At 46.6% G+C, this 22,230-nt stretch overlaps 1 pseudogene across 1 annotated transcript; it reads left to right on the top strand.

Moving 5' to 3' along the window:
* Positions 1 to 18,808: 18,808 nt before the first annotated feature.
* Positions 18,809 to 19,658, top strand: LOC308613583 (WW domain binding protein VOPP1-like; annotated as a pseudogene). The gene is made up of 2 exons (XR_014017875.1): positions 18,809 to 18,921; positions 18,999 to 19,658. The product of XR_014017875.1 is annotated as a WW domain binding protein VOPP1-like (transcript).
* The last annotated feature ends 2,572 nt before the right edge of the window (positions 19,659 to 22,230 follow it).

Genomic DNA, 22,230 nt, shown 5'->3' with positions numbered 1-22,230 from the left:
GGTGCTGAGTTCCCTCCCTGTTGGTTGTTTGGCCTGAGGCGACCCAACACTGGAGCCTACCCGGGCTCTTTGATGGGGCTAATGGTGGACCCTGGGAGGGCTCATGCCATGGAGTACTTCCCAGAACTTCTGCTGACAGTGTCCTTGTCCTCATGGTGATCCATAGCCACCACCTGCCTCTGCAGGAGACCCTCCAACACTAGCACTTAGGTCTGGCTCAGTCTCCTATGGGGTCACTGCTCCTTCCCCTGGGTCCCGATGTGCACACTACTTTGTGTGTTCCCTCCAAGATTTGAGTCTCTGTTTCCCCTAGTCCTGTTAAATTCCTGCAATCAAATCCTGCTAGAGTTCAAAGTCTGATTCTCTAGGAATTCCTTCTCCTGTTGCCAGACCCCCAGGTTGGGAAGCCTTATGTGGGGCTCAGAACCTTCACTCCAGTAGGTAGACTCCTGTGGTATAAGTGTTCTCCAGTTTGTGAGTCACCCACCCAGCGGTTACGGGATTTGATTCTATTGTGATTGCGCCCCTCCTACCGTCTCACTGTGGCTTCTCCTTTGTCTTTGATGTGGGGTATCTTTTTTGGTGAGTTCCAGTGTCTTCCTGTCAGTGACTCTTCAGCAGTTATTTGTGATTCCGGTGTTCTCACAAGAGGGAGTGAGAGCACATCCTTCTTCTCCACCATCTTGAACCAATCTCCTCCATTTCAGTTTTTGAAGGAATAAATATTGTATAGCTGTTAACCAAAGATAAGACACTAATTGGCCTGACTAGTCATCTTTCATTTCATTCTTTAGCCACATTTATTGGACATAAAAATGTGCTGAGCACTTTGGGAAATTAAGAAAGGAAGATGAAGGTCTTATCCTGGAGTATAAGTGAATGGAGTTGGCTCTGGGCTTCTGTTACAGACTTTGGCCTATCTTAGGCTCCTGGATCATAAGTTACTTGGGAAGATTGTCTCCCATCTCCACCAGCACTTACCCTGTGCTCTGTAGAATGCCACTTTCCCCAGGAAAGTCAAGCTATCCATTCTTTCTTCATTGTGTGGTAGCAGCAGATATGTTTCTCCCCATTTTGGTGATAACACAAAAGTGAAGCTAATTAAATTGTAAAGGTCACTTCAGATAAATTCATCTGACTCTGAAATTTTAAGATTTCACTGCAGGAAGGAAAAGGGTTACAAATGTCAGGTGCAAGGTGTGTCCTGTATTATATTCTCTCTTGTCATAAGCTGTGCTTCCTGTGATAGTGTTGAGAACATGCAGGATGGTGTTTCTGTGCAGGTAGGAAAAGGAGAAATGTTAAAGAAATTGGTGAGAATGCACATCTCTCCTGCAACAAAAGAGAGTCCCCTGACTTATCCAAGTATGTTCTAAAAAGTCATGTATGTGCTATCCTGAAGGCTGTAGTAAAAGAAAAAAAGTCAGTCCCTTCAGGCAATAGACATATTTGGTGGTAATTTTATAACTGAGAAAACAAACATAAACTTTTAAGGAATGATAAGCTCTCCCAGTGGAAATCTCTTCCCCTTCCCAACATGGCACACAATTGCCTGTAGGCTTTTTGAGTCAAAGAAGCCACCTGCATCTCTTACCCAGTGAATCTTCAGGAATATTTTCAGTACTTCTGCTAATTTATGTCTGTGTGATTCAGGTCTTTACTGGAAAATTGTGCAGTATCAGGATCAATACCCAGGGACTCTGGAAAGCTAGCTAGTGTACACTCAGAGACTCCTCTGGCGGATGAATGTGCAATTTGAAGGGAATGCACATCCCTCTGTCAATTAGGTTTTTAGGTTCATGAAAACAATGAAATCAGCCAGGTATTTAGCAAGGGGGCATATGAGACAATAAAATCTCTCATAATGAATTTAGCGCAGTTCACTTGGAAAGCAAAGGGTAGAGGCCAAGAGAAAGAGTGAATGGTTGTAAAGCTCAGACCACTCCAAGGAATGATAAATGGACTTATTGACTATGTTTCAGAACAGCTACCTAGAATAGTTCCTTCCAACTGAACCATAACCAACTTCTTCAAAAATAATTGCAGGAGCATTTGGATGTAAAAGAAAAAAAACCTCTCACATATATATTTACATTCTTTTTTTCAGGACATCTTTTGGTCTCTTCACTTACCTCTGGCTCATCTTGTTCTCTGAGAAAGGCCGTGTTTATCTCCAACTGGAAGAGAGGGTGAGGGAGGACTTGGAAAATGTTTTTTCCTTCCTTACACTTGAAACTGCTGTGCCTCTGAGACACTTGCAGGATAGAAGAAAATCCTTTGTATAAACTCGTAGACTAGTCACTGCCTCACCTGCCTCTGACAGGCTCCCTTTTACCCTCAGCCAATCGCTTCCCACCACCCTACTTGCACTGGCAGTAGGTCCTAAAGTGTTGCTTTGGCCTGACCCTTGTAGTAGAGTCTGTTTTGTTGAGTGGCTATAAAATGGAAGTGGAGTAATGCTGGAAGGGCCCCCAGGGAAAGTTGAGATTTCTATAAGAGGTCTGCTCAGGAGCCCTAACTCTTGCTTTCTGTTGTTTCCAGTTTCTCTTTGCAGCACAAAAGCAGTTTTGAGTTTAGAGAGTCTTGAGGTATTTTTACTTCTAAGAGTTCTATTAGTACAGGTTACCAGGTTAGAGGCTTAAGGTCACCATTGTAGCACTACGAATGGATAGAGTCAGAGTATGTGATCACCTGTGCTTCCAGGCAGATCCAAACAGAAGTTGGGGAGGTGCTATCAGGTTGACCAGCCATGGCGGTAAACAGTGTAGATGGGGCTGGTACACATTCTCTTGAGCCCAAAAGGCTGAGCAGAGGCTGATAAGATGTCCTTTCCTTTATGGAAGGGAATACTAAGACTAGAGGTGGGCCAGAGAATTGCAAACAGTATGCAGGGAATTGCAGTGCCAAAAATAGGCCAAGTTCCCTATGCTGTGTACGAAAGCAGCACATCCAGTATTGATGTAGCTGCTTTGTGCTTTGTGTCAGTCCATCACCATCTTGAAAAGCGCTGTTTGGGAGCTAGTGAAATCTGGCTAAGTTTAAGCAATAGGTATCAGAGGTTTTGCCCCAGTGGTGTGCTTGAGCTAACTTGCATGTGCTTGGGGAGAGTCAATTTTGTGTGTGTCTTCCAACTCTGTGTTTGGTCATAAGCTGGTAGCATGAAATGGGCCTGACACCAGGGAGTACTGACACCATGGAAACTGGCAAAGTCTACAAATCAGTGCTAGTTGTCCAACATGTACCAGTGCACCACTGTCTTGAGCCCTTCCATTTGGAATGAATGGACTAGTTTGGACTGAGGAATTCACTTTTGCCTGAGTAGAACTGCCTTTTGTCTCAAGATCCTTGCCACTAACCTCTACTTCTAATGCTACTCCTGTTCTGCTTGCCTCTCGTCAAAACTCTCTCTGCCCTCTTGATTCCTCTAGCACTTTCTTTCTGCAGCACTCTTTGGACATTTGCACCCTTGACCCTCTTTGAGTTTGTTGTTGTTGCTGTTTTACTGTATTCCCTGTTTCTTCACCTAGAATGTGAGGGTGGGGAGAGTGTGTACTGTTTAGGGGCACCAGCAGTGGTGGCCAAAGCACAGACAGGAGTGGTTCAGCAGGGAGCTTATGCAGAGAGGAAAGTGACTTGAAAGGCATATTAAAGTAATTTAAAGTCCCGGGGTAACACCCATTCAATAAATGACATGAGGGGAGGATTTTGCGGGTCTCATTCTGAAGATATTCCTTCCTTCTGAGGCTCAGTTAATGCTTTTTTTTAGTCATCACTATTGGTTCCCAGTCAAAACTATTCAAAGAGTAGCCTTCTCTATGGATAGGAGAGGAGACTGTGCAAGAAGTAAATGGGAGCAGGAAGCTATCAGTACGCACTTCTGCACGTGCCAGGAGGGCCTTCAGGAGAGTTCTGGAATGGAAAGGAGGAGGGAGGAGTAGCCAACTCTCACAGCTTCTGCTGTTTACCTGCCGTGGGTCTGTTAGCAGGATGCTTTCCCCTTAGCTTCTTATATGCCGCTCTCCTCTCTGTCCCACTCCTGCAGGCATTTGGGGCCTTTTCTCCCTGGTGCCCAGAGTCCTGGTCGGTTCTAGCTCCCCATTGCCTGTTTCCAGACTGTACGGTCTTCTTTCCCAGGAGGCCTTCTACTGGAGAGATCCCAGATAAGGGTGACCCTTCAGAGAGGATCATACATCTAGTTTACAGAAGCAATTTCAGAGTGGGCCCTGGGCCCTTGAACCCTGATGGGGGAGGTCCAGGCGAGTACGAGATGGGCAGCAGGCCCTTTGAGTTACACTAACAGACTGTGGCAGAGTCTGGCTTTTCTGGTGAATGTGGGCCGTTGGGGAGGTGGGTTTTCTCAGACTGTGTGAGCATGACTGTGTAGGTGGGTGTGGGGTGGAGGCGAGGGGAATACGGGTTCAGTGGCCACCCTGGGATGGCCAGTCTTTGCTCACTACAAGCACTAGAAGAGTTTGCTGCCTTTGTTCTGCTTCCTGGTCATACTGCCTGGATTCACCAGGGATGCACTAATTCCACTGACATGTCAGACTCGGAAGACAAGAAGATGTGTGAGGGCAAGAGTAATAATAAAAAGGTGAGGATAAAGGAGCAGGTTTATTTTAAACACATTTTTGTTTTGTCTACCTGGAACATATATCCTTGTCCTACACATGTGGTATTGGGAATTTTCAAGCACATCACTGTCTGCTGTGCAATGTAAATGCCTTTCTACATCACCATGTTGACATGTCAGTAAATTACATCGCTCACCAATGCTCTTCTGCGAGTGGAACTGTGCTTTGAAAATACTCAGAAGAGGATGAGAAGGACAGTTGACATGTGGGTTATAAACAAAGACATTTTCATTTTTTATTAATATCAAATCAGCTTTCCCCACATCCCTTAAGCAGACGCTGAACAAATAGTAAAAGCATATTGGTGGAAGGGGTGCTGAACTCCTAGCCTATTCAGGGGACCCACATGTTTTGAACTGACCTTGTCAGTGAATCAAGGAAGGAATGAATGAATGGTGCCTTGGAATAAATATCACTAGTGTCAGCTATTCTAGCACCAGACCTAGAAGAGAAAAATCCCTGGGCTTTGAGTTAAAGAGGTAAAATTGTGTGCGTGCGTGTGTGTGTGTGTGTGTGTAATAGACCTAAATAGTGACTCCTCTCTTTAAAAAAAACCTTGGAAACTCTGCTTAATTTTGATTTAGTTTAGTCCTTTACATCTAGCTGGGCTCATACCACCGACATACTTTTAAGTGCCATGAAATCAAGATTTGGAGGAGCCTAATTCTCCACAAACACAAATTCTCTACTCGTATTTTCCCTTTTGTCTTTGGGTGAAAGCAAATGCTATTTCAGGGGATCACAGTCCTAGGAAAACGATTAAGGCTTGTTTTCTCTTTATCCAGGCCTCTGGCTTTTAAACACTGTTAAAGCATGTCCGGAAGCCTAGGGTATGATCAACACAGGAGTTTTTGACATCAGGACTTCCAGTCCTGTTCCTGCATGCTCCCCATAATTGGACAGCAAACAATGCTCCTTTTCTTCCTTTTGACCGTCTGTACTGCTGTGGAAATCTGTGTAAAATGAGGACGATTGCTGTGATTGTACACTTGAAATTCCCGAACTCAGCAGTGATGAGGAAAGGGTGGCAAGCTCGTTGTGGTTTTTATGAAATCAAGTAAAACCTGAGAGAGACAGTGGCCGGCTTTAGTGGTTGGTATCAATACCAGGTACAATACAGTTAAATTTTTGAGAAAACAATTTCTCCCATATTGACACATTTAAAGTATCTGTTTTATCTGCATTTGTTGGAAAGGGGCACATCAGTGCCCTTTGGGCTTCATCACTTGTGGTGTTGTCACCAGGCAGCCCACTTCTATGAGAAGAGGGTACAGGCAAAAGACGCTAACTGTAGTTTGAATGGCTACCTCTCCCTGCCCTAAACCTAAAGCTCTGTCCACAATCAGATATGACATTTGTGGGGCTCATTGCAAAATGAAAATACAGGATCCCTTGTTAAAAATTTTATTAACAATTTCAAGGCAGTGACAGCAAAGCAGTAAATCCAGCATGGGACCCTTCTAAGCAAGGGGCGCTATGTGACTCACAGGTCACTGGCCCGCGAAGCCAGATCTCGCTCTGATCTTCCTAAATAAGAAGATGAGATAAGAAGGAAGTACCTGAGTTTTTGATGATGGCCATTCTGACCGGTGTGAGATGATATCTCATTGTAGTTTTGATTTGCATTTCTCTTAATGATTAATGATGTTGAGCATTCTTTCATGTGTAGAAACAATAAATGTTGGAGAGGGTGTGGAGAAAAGGGAACCCTCTTGCACTGTTGGTGGGAACGTAAATTGATACAGCCACTATGGAGAACAGTATGGAGATTCCTTAAAAAACTAAAAATAGAATTACCATATGACCTAGCAATCCCACTACTGGGCATATACCCTGAGAAAACCATAATTGTAAGAGTCATGTACCAAAATGTTCATTGCAGCTCTATTTACAATAGCCAGGACATGGAAGCAACCTAAGTGTCCATCAACAGATGAATGGATAAAGAAGATGTGGCACCTATATACAATGGAATATTACTCAGCCATAGAAAGGACCGAAACTGAGTTATTTGTAGTGAGGTGGATGGACATAGAGTCTGTCATATAGAGTGAAGTAAGTCAGAAAGAGAAAAACAAATACTGTATGCTAACACATGTATATGGACTCTAAGAAAAAAAAATTGTCATGAAGAACCTAGGGGCAAGATGGGAATAAAGACACAGACCTACTAGAGAATGGACTTGAGGATATGGGGAGGGGGAAGGGTAAGCTGTGACAAAGCGAGAGAGTGGCATGGACATATATATACTACCAAACGTAAAATAGGTAGCTAGTGGGAAGCATCCGCATAGCACGGGGAGATCAGCTCTGTGGTTTGTGACCACCTAGAGGTGTGGGAGGGAGGGAGACACAAGAGGGAAGAGATATGGGAACATATGTATATGTATAGCTGATTCACTTTGTTATAAAGCAGAAACTAACACACCATTGTAAAGCAATTATACTCCAATAAAGATGTTAAAAAAAAAAAAAAGAAGGAAGTACCCAAATCCTCCCGGGCACAATTTACAGTGTGTGCCGTCTGGGGAAGAGCACAGGGATGAGGTGATGTTTCACCGAGGGCCCAGGGATCCGTCCTTCCTGCCCTTGGTGGACAGGAGACAGAGAAGCCTGGAGTGAGTGGCTGGGGTGACTTTCAAGTCCCTTCTCATCTTGAGAGTCTGTAACTTTGAAGCCCTTGTCCCGAGGGGACTCTAATTCGAAGGTGCTGTACTGTTCTTCGTGACTCTTCACAAAGAGTCATCTTGCAGCTTTACCTGATGACCCAGGGCTGGTGCTATGTCATCTCTGAGCTTCGGTTTCCTTGTTTGTATAACACTTGTTTGTATACACTTACCTCACGGAGTGGTTGTGAGGGTTAAATTCCACGGTGGGTGGGGGGTGCTCAGTAAGGTTCCAGGCACATGGTCAGCTCTCGGTAACTGCGATGATGATCACGGTGATTCGGGTAAGCCTTGCTTTTGGCAAAATGTGTGTGTGAGAGAGAAAGCCCCCCTCTGTGTACTGCCCACTACGCACTTAGGCCCCGGGTGACAACTTGGTTGAAGGGTTATGCTATCCCAGCGGGCTTCTTCTGACTCCTTTTTTCCCAGCTTCCTTCAGCTTAACTTCTTTCAAATGTAGACTCTTTTGAATATGATGAAAGTCCACGCGCTAACAAAAGCGCTGCTGGCAGCAAGGTCACCCAAGGAGAGGCAGTCTTGTCCTCTGGGCGCACAGCACAACATGCATTTATTCAGAAACTCTGAAAGCTGGCCCGCTGTGCTGAGCCCCAGTGGCTGTTGCCTCTTGCAGCCTCTTTCCAAGCCAGGCAGAGGGAGGCTCTTCCTCTCTGGACTCAGCTTGGAGGGGTCGTCAAGGTCCATTTGCTGGTGGTGTTGGTGGTGATAGACCCCTTCGCAGATCCTGTAGGTGGTCCCAGAAGTGACGAGGCACTAGCTCGCTCTTTCTAGGGGAGCGTGAGGCACTTGTCAGTGTTACTCCCTCCTCTTCCCCACAGGATGGGGTGGACATGCACAGGCTGGCCTGAGTCAAGGTCAGTGCAGCATTTTAGGGCAGTGGGCCCGCTCTGTCGGAAACCTTGCCCGTATCCACACTTGTTCCCTCGGACTGACAGAACCTCTTAGATCTGGCAGGCTTCCTCCTGTTGCACCCCTTCAACTTCCACTGCACGTGAAAGCCTAACTCAACCCCTACCCTGGTGCTCTTTGCAGGATCTGACTTCTCTGCCACCAAAGTGTTCAGGATGCAGTCCTCCTCTCCGGGGTAGAGGGCTTTATTTCAGCAAATGGAGTGTGTTTTTCATGATCTGCACCTTTGCTTTAGTCTTGGAGCAGATGGCCGAGTATAGCCTTCTGGGTTCCCAGCATTGCGTAGGGTTGCTGTTATTTATTCTTGGAAGGTGGAAATGATTATCTCATTGTTTTGGCCGATGAAGAAACTGAGGCTGTTTCAGGATGGTGCCCAATTGCACGCAGCTGGTACGTGGCAGCACCAGCATTTATATCCAATTCTGATTCATGTTTCTCTCAGCAACTGTTTGCTGCCTTACCAGACTAGCATCCTCAGATGGGAACACTCATCCTAACACGTGGGCCTCAGCTGCAAGGCAGACACACCTTCTGCACACACAGGCAGGGAGGAGAAGGGCAGGGCAGGGCAGGGCTTGATGGGGTGTCTGCTCTAGTAACATGGGCAGCATCTGGAGGACACAGAATCCCCAGGACGCTGCCCACAGCACCTGGCTCTCCTTAGAAGACAGAGTGAACATGGGGCCCAGAGAACCCTGGCTACTGCCTAAATGTGTAGTTTCCCCCATGATTAGCTATAAGGAGAGGAACAACTAAAAGTAAATATCAGGATAGTAATACCCAGCTTCATGGCAGAAAGACTTCCATAGGATCCTATAGCACATGGACTCAGGGAAGGTATAAAACCCAGCTCTTTAAAGACCTGAACTTGGGCATATACCCAGAGAAAACTCTAATTTGAAAAGATTCATGCACCCCAATGTTCATTGCAGCACTATTTACAATAGCCAAGACATGGAAGCAACCTAAGTATCCATCTACAGATGAATGGGTAAAGAAGATGTGGTATCTATAGACAATGGAATATTACTCAGCCATAAAAAGAATGAAATAATGCCATTTACAGCAACATAGATGGACTTAGAGATTATCATACTAAGTGAAGTAAGTCAGACAAAGACAAATATCATGATATCACTTATATGTGGAATCTAAAAAAATGATACAAATGAACTTATTTACAAACCAGAAATAGATGCACAGACATAGAGAACAAATTTATGGTTACTAAAGGGGAAAGGGGGTGAGGAGGGATAAATTAGGAGTTTGGGATTAACAGATACACACTACTGTATATAAAATAGATAACCAACAAGGACCTACTGAATAGCACAGGGAATTATAGTCAGTATTTTGTAATAACTATATAGGAAAAGACTCTGAAAAAGAACATATATACCTATGTATAACTGAATCACTTTGCTGTACACCTGAAACTAACACAACCTTGTAAATCAACTATACTTCAATTAAAAAAAAAGACCTGGACAAAGAGTTGAGCCAGGTACGCCACTGACATCTCTGGCAACATTACCTCTGAGGCCTCCTAGTAAATGGGGCTGGGACTGCTTGGTAGAGAGACCTTGGACAACTTGACATGGCAACAGGTAGACATCATGGAAGACCTGGATGTGTCACTGTGAAACAAGGTTCACTGTGCTTTAGAAGAAGCCCTAGACAGATTCCACATACCTGCCACTGATGGGAGTGGTTCTCCTGATATCTCAAAGGGTGGGTGGGTTTGACTAGGGACCTGACAGGGCTACTGTAGGTGGAGGTCCCTAGCACTCAGCAGCTCAGGGCTACAAGCAACAGGGCTAACACTTTCATTTTATCTGTTCTATGTTATCCCAGGGCAGGGTTGAGCTTGGTAGAGGGCGGGAGCATTAGTGGAACTGAAGGGTGACAGAAACCTATCCCTGACCTCACTGATTACCACTATCTCCCTATTATACACCCTCATATTACAAGGAAACTGGTATCCCAGTGTGTTATAGCACATTTATTTGTGTAATTCTTTGTGTCATGTACCTTTTAGTCCATCTGTTTTTGCTCATCACTGTTCCCAGTGCTTCATACAGTGCCTGCCACATACAGCAAATATTCAAATAAATATTTCTTCAATGAATTAATTAATGAAAAGCAGTTCTGGAAGTAATAGAAGATAAGAAAGTGCTTCAGACATAGTTTAGTGCTGCCTTTCTTGTCTCTGCTGATTAAGTACCTGACAGATACCATAACTCTCAGAGTTCCAGATAAGAATCCAAAAAATGCTATCTTTTACAGTGTCATAGAAATACAACCTTTGTTCCTTCTCAATTACTGGAAATACACTTGTCTTTGAATGAAATGAGGCATTGGGGCAGTAAATATGCCCTTTTGCCCTAGTCCTGAACTTATCAGTTACAGTTCCCACATGGAAGGCATGAGAGTCATCAGGGAAAAGCCAAAGAAAGGAAAATATATCGTCAATCTCTGCCTGGGGATCCAAGGTCAAGGTAAATGTCTAGGGGAGGCTAAGAGCAGGAAGGTTTGGAGGTTGTCTGTGTGGTCTGAGGGGATCTGAAAGGCTAGCTTGACCAAAAGGGCGCCCTTATTAGCTTAATTGGAGGGTCACAAATTTCTGTCGTTAGGCATTTCTCTTTGGATTTAGACTTACCTATCTTTAGGCATTTCTCTTTGGATTTAGATTTAACTATAGAGTTCTATAACTGTGTAACCATTTTCCTGGGTGAGGTGGGCATGAAGCCTTGAGCACCCTGGAAGCATGGAAGCACAAATTATTTTGATAAATTACCACAGTTAATGACTGAGCAGAGGTCTTCCAGGGGCCAGAAAGAAAGCACTAGGTAAAGTTGAAAGGAGATTGGAGTGTGGGGAGTATGGGGGCTGGTGGGAGTTGGGAGGAAAGGTCCTGAGGAGGGTGGTCTCATGGGATATTCCTGTGTGGGCAAAGAAGAACTTGACAGAGGAACGTTGCCAGGGTCCCAGCAAATACCTGGGTATACTCCAACTGGATATTTTGAGGGGGAGTTTAGTAAAGAGACTGTTACAGATGTGTGATCAGGGTTTGGGAAACCAGGGGTTGTGTAGCGCCTTGGGCAAGCACTATTGGGGAGCGAGCTGCTCCACCCCCAGCTTGATGGAGCAAGGGAGGAGACCAGTTATTGGAACCTGGAGGGAATAGCCATAGGAGGGGCACTTATAAAATGTGATGGATTAAAGATAGATAAAATTCCCTGATAACCCTTTTCATCAAGAGTGAGGTCTATGTTCTTTCCCCTTGAATCAGAGGGGCCTCTGCAGCTGCTTTGACTAATAGAACATGGCAGAAGTGATGTTGTATCTGTTTCCAGGCCCAGGTCTTAAGAGACTAGAAACTTCCATTTCCTTTCCTTTGGACATTTGCTCTTGGAACATGGACACCTTGCTGGGAGGAAGTCTAACAGCCCCAAGTAGAGGCCCACCTAGAGAACTGAGGCCTCTGCTAACAGTCCTGAGTAAGCTTGCCCAGACCATAACCTACACCAACTTGCTAGCCATCTTGGAAGTGGATTCTCCAACCTAGTCAAGCTGCCCCAGCTTATGCCACGTGGAGCAGAGATGAGTTGCCCCACCAAGCCCTATCCAAATTATAGCTTCATCAGTAAAATAAATGTTTGCAGTTGTTTTAAGCTATTAAGTGTTGGGGGTAGTTTATAACCACCAGTGGCTACTGGAATATATGAGTTGTGGCCTCAGTGGCGGGACACAGATAATCCATGGTAGCCTGGCAGGAAGAGAGCCAGGGGACAACCCCCTTGGCTTCTCTCACCTCCTGCCTACTTATTTACTGCCAGTGACCTCCATCGAATGGACCCAACGAAAGCCAGAGGATAAGGAACCCATTGATGTGTCCTTGTAGGCCATCCCCCTGGCACACACACAGAGCAGGTTGGAGAAGTGTGAAGGGAGCTCTGGAGTGACAGATGGGAGACAGCACAGGCACCAGGCGATTTCAAGTTGGGGTCATGGTGTCGATCCCATTTGATACAACTCAACTGCTCAACCTAGCAGAACATGAACCTTAAAAGACAAAGGCCAGAATCTCTTTTGGAAGGTAGCCAGCTATGTGATCAATAAGCCAGAAAGGAGAAAAATCTGCCTGAGATATTTCTTAATCAAACAGCTAAGTGTTTGATTTAATCAACATTTAATCAACGTTAATTCAAATGGCAAATGCAGTAACACCCTATGGATGCTGGCCCCTCAGAGCAGCGCTGGGGTTGAGCCAGGCTTCCCAATTTCCTGAGTGGCTGTCCAGGGGGAGCCCTGGGGAGCCTGATACCCAGTGAAGGAACTGGCTTTGCCTTTATGTCCCATAAAATAAACATTTGTGCTTCCAAGGAAATAGGAATAATCTGGCTAAGGAGAGAGGGACACCTTCCCAGGTCTGAAGCCCCACATAGACAAACCGAGGTGACGGGGGCAAAATCAAGACTCAGGTTACTTTGCTAGTCAGCAGTGACAATGAACCCACTGGCTCCTGGTGGTGGGGGGGGATCCCTGGAGCAGTGTGCGGAGGGCCAGGTGCCCCTTCACATCTGCCCCTGGGAGGGCAGGGCTCTGGGGTGAGCCTCAAAACCAGAGTGGCGCTTGCCACCATCCAGCAGGAATTTTGCAAAACCTAGTGAGTGGGAGCATTGGAAAACTGCCCTGGCTTAAAGGGCGGTGGTAGAATGCGATGATTAGAGCTGGGATTCAGGAGTCTGGCTACAAATTCTGGCTCTGCCTCTTGCTAGCTGTATAACCTTCTTTAGCTCCTCGATGATTCTGTTTTCTCATCAGTACAGTGGGGGTGCTAGTACATACTATGTGCAGCTTTTGTGAAGGCTCAGTGAGCTCTTAGCACATACTGGAGGAAACCCCAGGGTGAAGTGGTTTAAGAGCACCAGCTCTGAAGCCAGATGGCCAGGGTTGGATCCTGACTCCACCACTGGCAATATGCGTGATGCAGATTATTTAATGTCTCTGTCTCAGTGTCCTCGTTTATGGGGGATTAGCTGTACCTCCTTCATTTGGTTGTCACGAGGACTAATGAGGTAATCTGTCTGAAGGGTTTAGAGTGGGCGGCAGCTCTCCTTTAGCTGCAGTGAGCACGATACCTGCTCCATCCTGCGTGTTTGGCACATAGTGACCTGGCTATAGTATTTTCATTCTGCTGGAAGCACAGGGTAGAGGGAGAAACCCACGCGCTCAGTTCAGATTCAACAGGAGCCCCCCGGACTGCCCTGCCTCCGGGGTGACGGCTCTGAGTGTACTTGAATGGTCTGTTCCCACAGATGTGGTCACACTGGGTTTTGTTTTGTTCTGTTTGTTTTTCTTGCTCTGCTCGTCACATCTTAGCTTCTGGGCTGCCCACCAGGGACATTTTCCCGCCGCCCCGTGGTGCTCTCAGACCCAGCCGGGCAGAACGGGGTGCCACCACCAGTGTGGGGTGACTGATGGCTCATCGGGAGCCGGGCTTCCCTTGTGCCCTGGGGCCTGGTTTTGAAAGAAAGCAAATGAAAAATGGTGGCAATAAAGAAGGCTGCTCCTGGGCTTCCCTGGTGGTGCAGTGGTTGAGAGTCCGCCTGCCGATGCAGGGGACATGGGTTCGTGCCCCGGTCTGGGAAGATCCCACGTGCCGTGGAGCGGCTAAGCCCGTGAGCCATGGCCGCTGAGCCTGCGCATCCGGAGCCTGTGCTCCACAACGGGAGAGGCTGCAACAGTGAGAGGCCCGCGTACTGCAAAAAAAAAAAGAAGGCTGCTCCTGGTAGACAGCAGCTCTTTGTTTCCAGGTAAATGATAGGGTTTGGGCCTAAGCTTGCAGAACCTGGAATCTGAGCCACCTGGTTCTCTTGCCAGCTTCTGGAACCCACTTGTGACACGGCACTTCCCTGTGCCTCAAAGTGTACCCTTCCTTAAGATCTTGCTCTTCAGAGGTCTCGTCACGGTTTGCTGGTTGAGAGTGGTTTGCTCTGCTAGAGTGTGGGGCCGAGGTGACTGAGACCACAGGGGCTGCAGGTAAATATCAAAGCATCATAACCCGGAAGGTGAGAAAACTCCAGGCTTGGCCTGCGCTGGCAGGCTGGGTGACATCACATTTGTCCTTAACCTCGTGCGACCTCTTTTGGCAAAATGAAGGCAACCTGAGCTGACTTTGGGGACTCTCCTGAGACTAATAAAATGCTTGGAGAACAAGCTAAGGAAAATCAGGTGTGGGCATTTATCGTGCTGACAGAACAGTTATGCTCATCAGATCCCCTGATTTGAGGGCCTGGGGCGTCATCCTCAGGGGGAGAGTTTTCCTTCCTGCCTCTCTTCCTCCGCGCTCCCTCCCGTCCCTGCCCTGCCCTTCCGCACAGACCAGGGCGATTCTCAGGAATGGCTGCCCCTAGGACCAGCGGAGGAGCGGGAACTCTGGGAAGAATGCTGTTCAAGCCTGGCCTGCTCCGGGAATGCAGTGGCTTCTCCTTCAGGGGTGAGTCCTCTGAGAGCCCAAGGAAGTGCTGCCCTCATCCTCCTCACCCAGGCTGATCTGGAAAAACTGCCCCCACAGGGAGGCCCTGTGTCTTAGCTCTGCCTGTTCTATAAGGTGCCAGTCCTTCTGAGAGGGCAGAGCCACGGTTCCAGCCATGTACCGTGTGATGAAAGAGGTGGTACAAAGTACAGCGAATAAACTCACAACGTCCACCATCCAGCCACAGAGCCTGACCGCCAAATGAAGCCTTCCCAGTTCAACTATAATTTTTGCAGGTAAAATTTTCGGTCAGCCACCAGAGGGTGCCCACAGAGCTCTCTGGAAATGACCCAAACCTGCAGGATTAGAAAAAGAAAATTTCCAGTGCATATAAGCCCAAGACCAACTACAGCTCCCTCACACATGAATGGGACCGATGCACAGGCCAGCTAAGGAGCTGCGAGTTTGCAGGGGAAGAAGGGCCAGAGTAGGAGTGACAGAAATTACCTGAATTTTAGCTAAACAAGTTGCATCTTGATTTTAAGTTGGCAATTGCAATAGCACTTTGAGGATTGGCCCAGGGTGCATTTTCATTCCCTGGCAAAACTCCCTTCCCCACCCTTTCTTTCCCCTTCCGTGTGTACAAAGGAATTGCAAATACATGTAAATATTAGCCAAACCCACAGGCTTCTTGGAAGGTAAGGCTGCTGCTGCTATTTAAAAAAAAAATCCTATAATGCAAGTGAAAAGACAGAGATTTTCCGAGCTGCTGCTCCTGCACGAGGGTGAGGCCTCAGGAAGAAGAAATGGAGAAGCCATGGTTCTCTGAAGAGCTGGCCTGGTGTGGAGCGTGCCCAGAATGAGATGAACAGAGGGACGGCTCCCTCCCTGTCCCCAGCAGGGCTGAGAAGCAGGCTGTGTCTGGCCTCCCTGTCTCTCCAGGGCCTGGCACATTGACTGACACACAGTGGGTGCCTGTTAATGTTTGCTGAATGAGTGAGTGAATGGGAAGTGAGCTAGGGTGAGTGGGACACTGCCTGTGAGCTTTCACCAGGGTGAGGGGAGAATTGGGAAAGGGGTGGGTGTGGTGGAAGGGTAATTTTCCAGGGAGAAGAGATCCCAGTTTCAATGTTGGCTGCCTCTGGCTAGACCATTTCTGTGGATGTACAAGACTCCAGATGAGGTGCTTTGGCTTTGTCTTAATGCTGGTCAAACTGCCCAGTGGCCCCATTTGTTCATAAGGTCCACTCATTCACAGTTATTGGCTACCTGATGGGGACCCTGGCAGTAATTCCCACGCCGGGGACCCCAGCGTCCCTCAGCTTTGGCTTTCTGGAAATCCAGTTGCCGTGGAATTGGATACTGGTTGCTGGGTAATTGGGCCATTCATCTCTCTGGACAGCTGCAAGCATTTTGTGTGTGTGTGTGTATGAATATGTGAGCATGAGTATGAGTGCCATAATGCCTTGTGTGTGTGGGTTCTACCATCTACACAGTCTTTTTTTTTTTTTTTTTGCGGTACGTGGGCCTCTCACTGTTGTGGCCTCTCCCATTGCGGAGCACAGGCTCCAGACGCGCAGGCTCAGCGGCCATGGCTCATGGGCCCAGCCGCTCCGCAGCATGTGGGATCTGCCCAGACTGGGGCACGAACCCGTGTCCCCTGCATCGGCAGGCGGACTCTCAACCACTGCACCACCAGGGAAGCCACTACACAGCCTTTTAAAAATTTTTTAAATTTATTTTTTATAGGGCAGGTTCTTATTAGTTATCTATTTTATACATATTAGTGTATATATGTCAATCCCAATCTCACAATTCATCCCAACGCCTCTACATCCCTGCCCCCCCGCTTTCCCCCCTTGGTGTCCATACGTTTGTTCTCTATATCTGTCTCTCTTATTTCTGCCTTGCACACTGGTTCATCTGTACCATTTTTCTCGATTGCACATATATGTGTTAATATATGATATTTGTTTTTCTCTTTCTGACTTAACTTCATTCTGTGTGACAGTCTCTAGGTCCATCCACGGCTCTACAAATGACCCAATTTTGTTCCATTTTATGGCTGAGTAATATTCCATTGTATATATGTACCACATCTTCTTTATCCATTTGTCTGTTCATGGGCATTTAGGTTGCTTCCATGACCTGGCTATTGTAAATAGTGCTGCAATGAACATTGGGGTGCATGTGTCATTTTGAATTACGGTTTTCTCTGGGTATATGCCCAGTAGTGAGATTGCTGGGTCATATGGTAATTCTATTTTTAGTTTTTTAAGGAATCTCCATACTGTTCTCCATAGTGGCTGTATCAATTTACATTGCCACCAACAGTGCAAGAGGGTTCCCTTTGTTTATAGATTTTCTGATGATGCCCATTTTAACCAGTGTGAGGTAATACCTCATTGTAGTTTTGATTTGCATTTCTCTAATAATTAGTGATGTTGAGTATCTTTTCATGCGCCTCTTGGCCATCTGTATGTCTTCTTTGGAGAAATGGCTATTTAGGCCTTCCACCCATTTTTGGATTGGGTTGTTTGATATTTGATATCGAGCTGCATGAGCTGTTTATATATTTTGGAGATTAATCCTTTGTCCGTTGACTCATTTGCAAATATTTTCTTTCATTCTGAGGGTTGTCTTTTTGTCTTGTTTATAGTTTCCTTTGCTGTGCAAAAGCTTTTAAGTTTCATTGAGTCCTATTTGTTTATTTTCGTTTTTATTTCCGTTACTCTAGGAGGTGGGTCAAAAAAGATCTTGCTGTGATTTATGTCAAAGAGTGTTCTTCCTACATTTTCCTCTAAGAGTTTTATAGTGTCTGGTCTTACATTTAGGTCTCTAATCCATTTTGAGTTTATTTTTGGTATGGTGTTAGGGAGTGTTCTAATTTCATTCTTTTACATGTAGCTGTCCAGTTTTCCCAGCACCACTTATTGAAGAGACTGTCTTTTCTCCATTGTATATCCTTGCCTCTTTTGTCATAGATTAGTTGACGATAGGTGCGTGGGTTTATCTCTGGGCTTTCTATCCTGTACCATTGATCTATATTTCTGTTTTTGTGCCAGTACCATATTGTCTTGATTACTGAAGCTTTGTAGTATAGTCTGAAGTCAGGGAGTCTGATTCCTCCAGCTCCGTTTTTTCCCCTCAAGATTGCTTTGTCTATTTGGGGTCTTTTGTGTCTCCATACAGATTTTAAGATTTTTTGCTCTAGTTCTGTAAAAAATGCCATTGGTAATTTGATAGGGATTGCATTGAATCTGTAGATTGCTTTGGGTAGTATAGTCATATTCACAATACTGATTCTTCCAATCCAAGAAATATAGTATATCTCTCCATCTGTTTGGGTCATCTTTGATTTCTTTCATTAGTGTCTTATAGTTTTCTGAGTATAGGTCTTTTACCTCCTTAGGTAGGTTTATTCCTAGGTATTTTATTCTTTTTGTTGCAATGGTGAATGGGATTGTTTCCTTAATTTCTCTTTCTGATCTTTCATTGTTAGTATATAGGAATGCAAGAGGTTTCTGTGCATTAATTTTGTAGCCTGCAACTTTACCAAATTCATCGATTAGCTCTAGTAGTTTTCTGGTGGCATCTTTAGGATCATCTTTGTATAGTATCATGTCATCTGCAAACAGTGACAGCTTTAGTTCTTCTTTTCCAATTTGTATTCCTTTTATTTCTTTTTCTTCTCTGATTGCCTTGGCTAGGACTGCCAAAACTATGTTGAATAATAGTGTTGAGAGTAGACATCCTTGTCTTGTTCCTGATCTTAGTGGAAATGCTTTCAGTTTTTCACCATTGAGAATGATGTTTGCTGTGGGTTTGTTGTATAGGGCCTTTATTATTTTGAGGTAGGTTCCCTGTATGCCCACTTTCTAGAGAGTTTTTATCATAAATGGATGTTGAATTTTGTCAAAAGCTTTTTCTGACATGCAAGCCGGGGACAAACGCGGCAAGGGCTGCATGACTCAGCATGGCTCCCCGCCCGCCTGCCTGAGCCCCTGTGACCCTGGCTAGGATCCTGCCTGCCAGCTGGCTGGCCCCCTCACAGGGGTCGTGCTGCTGACCCGTGCCTGCGACCAGGAGGATGCGCAGCCATGGGATGCCTGGCCGGGAGTGTGGCTGTGCTGCTGCTTGGGCTGCCCGTGGATTGCACAGAGGCCCAAAAGCATTGCTGGTATTTTGAAGGACTCTATCCAACATATTATATGTCTTTGGTCATCTGGTTACAGGGCCTCCCCAGAAGGAAACCACTGTAATTCCGCCCACAAGATGTGTAGCAAACAGATGCCGCCCTTATGCGGACTGCTGTGGCTCCAGGTGCTGTGTGCAGGCCCTTTCCATACAGAGGCTGTGGTACTTTTGGTTCCTCCTGATGATGGGCCTGCTCTTCTGCTGTGGTGCCGGCTTCTTCATCCGGAGGGGCATGTACCCCCTGCCACTGATCGAGGAGCTGACATTCAACGTATCTTACACCAGGCAGCCCCCGAACCTCACTCCAGGAGCCTAGCAGCTGGAGCTGCCATTTTACACCGACCCTGGAGGACCAGGGATGAATCCTGCTGGGAACCCTGTGGCGATGGCTTTTCAGGTCCAACCCAACTCACCCCAGGGAAGCACAGCCTACCCACCGCCCCCTTCCTACTTCAACACGCCACTGCCCCCATATGAACAGGTGGTGAAGGCCAAGTAGCCGGGAGCTGCCTGGCACCTGCCTGTACAACTGGCTGGGGAGGCCGGGAGAGGCTGTCACTCGCCCTCCCTGTCCCCTTCACTGTTCACTTCCAAGAATGGTCTTTTGAGCCACTAAACGGCAATTCCTTTTTGATATCTTCAAAGCAAGCGCAGCTTCCTTTCAAATTTTCCTTGGAGGACCAGTATTTGAATTCACCCCATGTCTCCTCTGTTGCTTCTGTTTCCAATGTAATCTGTGCTCTGGCCGAGTGGAGAGTCCCGAGGGTTGACCCCCTAGGGTGGTGTGCCCAGACCCTCAGGGGAGAGACCCCGGCGGAAGGTGAGGCAGGGCACGTGCAGGTGAGTACGCGTGAACGCGGGGAGGGGCTGGGCCGCCCGGAAGGCCCCGCACACGGCAGGCGGCCCATCTGAAACGAGGCCCCACAGGGCCAGCTGTGTGAGCCCCATGCCCGACAGTCTTCCTCTTCAAAAAGCTGTTAGAGAAACACGTGTTGGCGGTGCAGACTCTGAGCCTTCTCTTCTCCATCCCCTTCCTGAAGACCAGAGCTGCCCTCTGCACAGCCAGGGCTGGGAGAGCCCTGGGCACGGCTTGCACCTCAAGGAGATGGGGATCCGGAATGAGGCTAAATTGATGTCTATACTTATCTGAAAATCACTAAGGAAAGTTATTTAAATTCACGGGAAATTGACCCCTGCCTCAAACTGGACATTGCATTTGATGAGCTCTTGGTCTGACTTGGGGAAAAAAATGTTCGAGCCCTTTTTAGTGTGTCCTGTGGACGGTGGTGTGGAGTCCTGTCCTGAGGTCAGGCTCGGAGTCCTTCCTGGACGTCAGCAGCTCTCTGGCCTGTGATCACGGCCAGGCACCTCTGCCCTCCCCTGAGGTAGCTCTGATGGTGGGTTGTGATGGACACTTTCAAAGCAGAGAGGCACATCTGGCTGGGAAGCCACATCAGCCCCTGGAGAGAGGTGTCCCAGCAGGGCGCAGTCCGTGGCTTAAGGCTGGGTTGGGCAGCCCTGGGCCCTGGCTGATTGATCTCAGCAAGTGTATGCCGGGCTCTGAAGAGGAGGAGCTTGCTGAGTAAAAGACGGGAACGCAAAACCCCAGGACTGCAGAGAGATCTCTTCAAAAAGGACTGAATAGATTTCACTGAGGAGTTAATCAAAATTAGAATAAATAAGATCTGGTTGGAAATGCAAACCCTGGCTCAAAACCTCTGGCCCTGGGATCACAGGTAGTCCTGGGGTTGTTAGGGGGCTGCAGTCCTGCTCCCCTGCTTAGTGAGTAATGCCCACGATCGTGTATTTAAACCCAGATTGAGACCTGACAGGTCATGTATAGGAAGGGCAAAGCCATGTAGCCAAGACATGTAGGTCCCTGTATGGGTAGTGGTGGGGGGTGGGGGTAGGGCGCTTATTTTTGAAATGAACTAAACAGAGCCTCTTGAGAAGTTGTCACTCATTGAACTTGAGCATCAGGGCATCTCACTGGAGTGGATACTGAGGGTTTTCATATCCTAGCTCTAGTCACCCTGTCCCTGCTCTACTGGGACACGTCTATGGAGTAGGAGTGAGGAATCAGGATGGGGCCATGGTGACTTATCTTTTCTAAGGATGGAAAGTCTGGAAGCCTCCCCAGGAATTCCACGGGATGCTCTTGGAGCCAGATGAACACCATGGAAACAGTCTGTGAACACGGATGCTGCTGCTGGTGTCTTTAACCACCGAGTGTGACCTCTGAACTCCCTTCCCCAACTTCAGTACCTCCCGGAATCAAGTCCTTGATTCGAATGAGATAACAAAGCGCAACATTTGCTGTTTACAACCCAGGACAACTACATGGGTCCAAAAGTTTCTCTTTCTCCAGGTCATTCGTTTTGCATTTTCAGGTCCAGTTTCTCCCTTTACTGTTCTGATGAGGAAGCACCCAAGAGCGGCCCCTGGAGTTGGATTGGGTGCAGCTGAGTAGGCACCCAAATGTCCATGATGAAATTTTGTTTATCTTTTTGATAGCAAATGATCTTGAGACTGAATGATTTAGGTAGCACTCAACAATTTTATATTCATGTTTGTGTGAGATAAATTTTGTTTTCCCTTGAACCTGGGTGAGAATCCACTACTGTGGGCACTGACACTGTGTGTGGAAATTCCACTCTCAGTGACATTTCCTGCCCACTCTGTTTCCCCCCGTGCTGTCAGTGGACAGTGCCCACTGCTTGGAGCCAGTCCAGCTCCTGGTGTGTGAAGTTCCATAGAGTTCCGTTGAGTGTGTGGCTAGGAGTGAACTGGGAGCACATTGGTGCATGCTTTTCCTCTTATAACACTTGGCTCATTTCTCTTTTTTGTTCTTTTGATAGGGTCATGTTTCCTATTTATGCAAAATAAAAGTAAATTTGGGTGTGAAGAAAAAAGCTTTCTCTGCATCTATTGAGATGGTCATATGGTTTTTATTCTTCAATTTGTTAATATGGTTTAGCACTTTGATTCATTTGCGTATATTGAAGAATCCTTGCATCCCTGGGATAAATCCCACTTGATCATGGTATATGATCCTTTTAATGTGCTGTTGGATTCTGTTTGCTAGTATTTTGTTGAGGATTTTTGCATCTATATTCTTCAGTTATATTGGTCTGTAATTTCCTTTTATTGTAGTATCCTTTTCTGGTTATGGTATCTGGGTGATGGTGGCCTTGTAAAATGAGTATGGGAGTGTTCCTTCCTCTGCAATTTTTTGGAAGAGTTTGAGAAGGATGGGTGTCAGCTCTTCTTTAAATGTTTGATAGAATTCACCTGTGAAGCCATCTGGTCCTGGACTTTTGTTTGT

Source organism: Mesoplodon bidens, assembly GCF_964165515.1.
Source record: "Mesoplodon bidens genome assembly, chromosome: 3".
In the NCBI taxonomy this organism is placed as follows: Eukaryota; Metazoa; Chordata; class Mammalia; order Artiodactyla; family Ziphiidae; genus Mesoplodon; species Mesoplodon bidens.
Note: the sequence above shows the minus strand (reverse complement) of the source record. Positions and strands in the feature narration are given on the sequence as shown.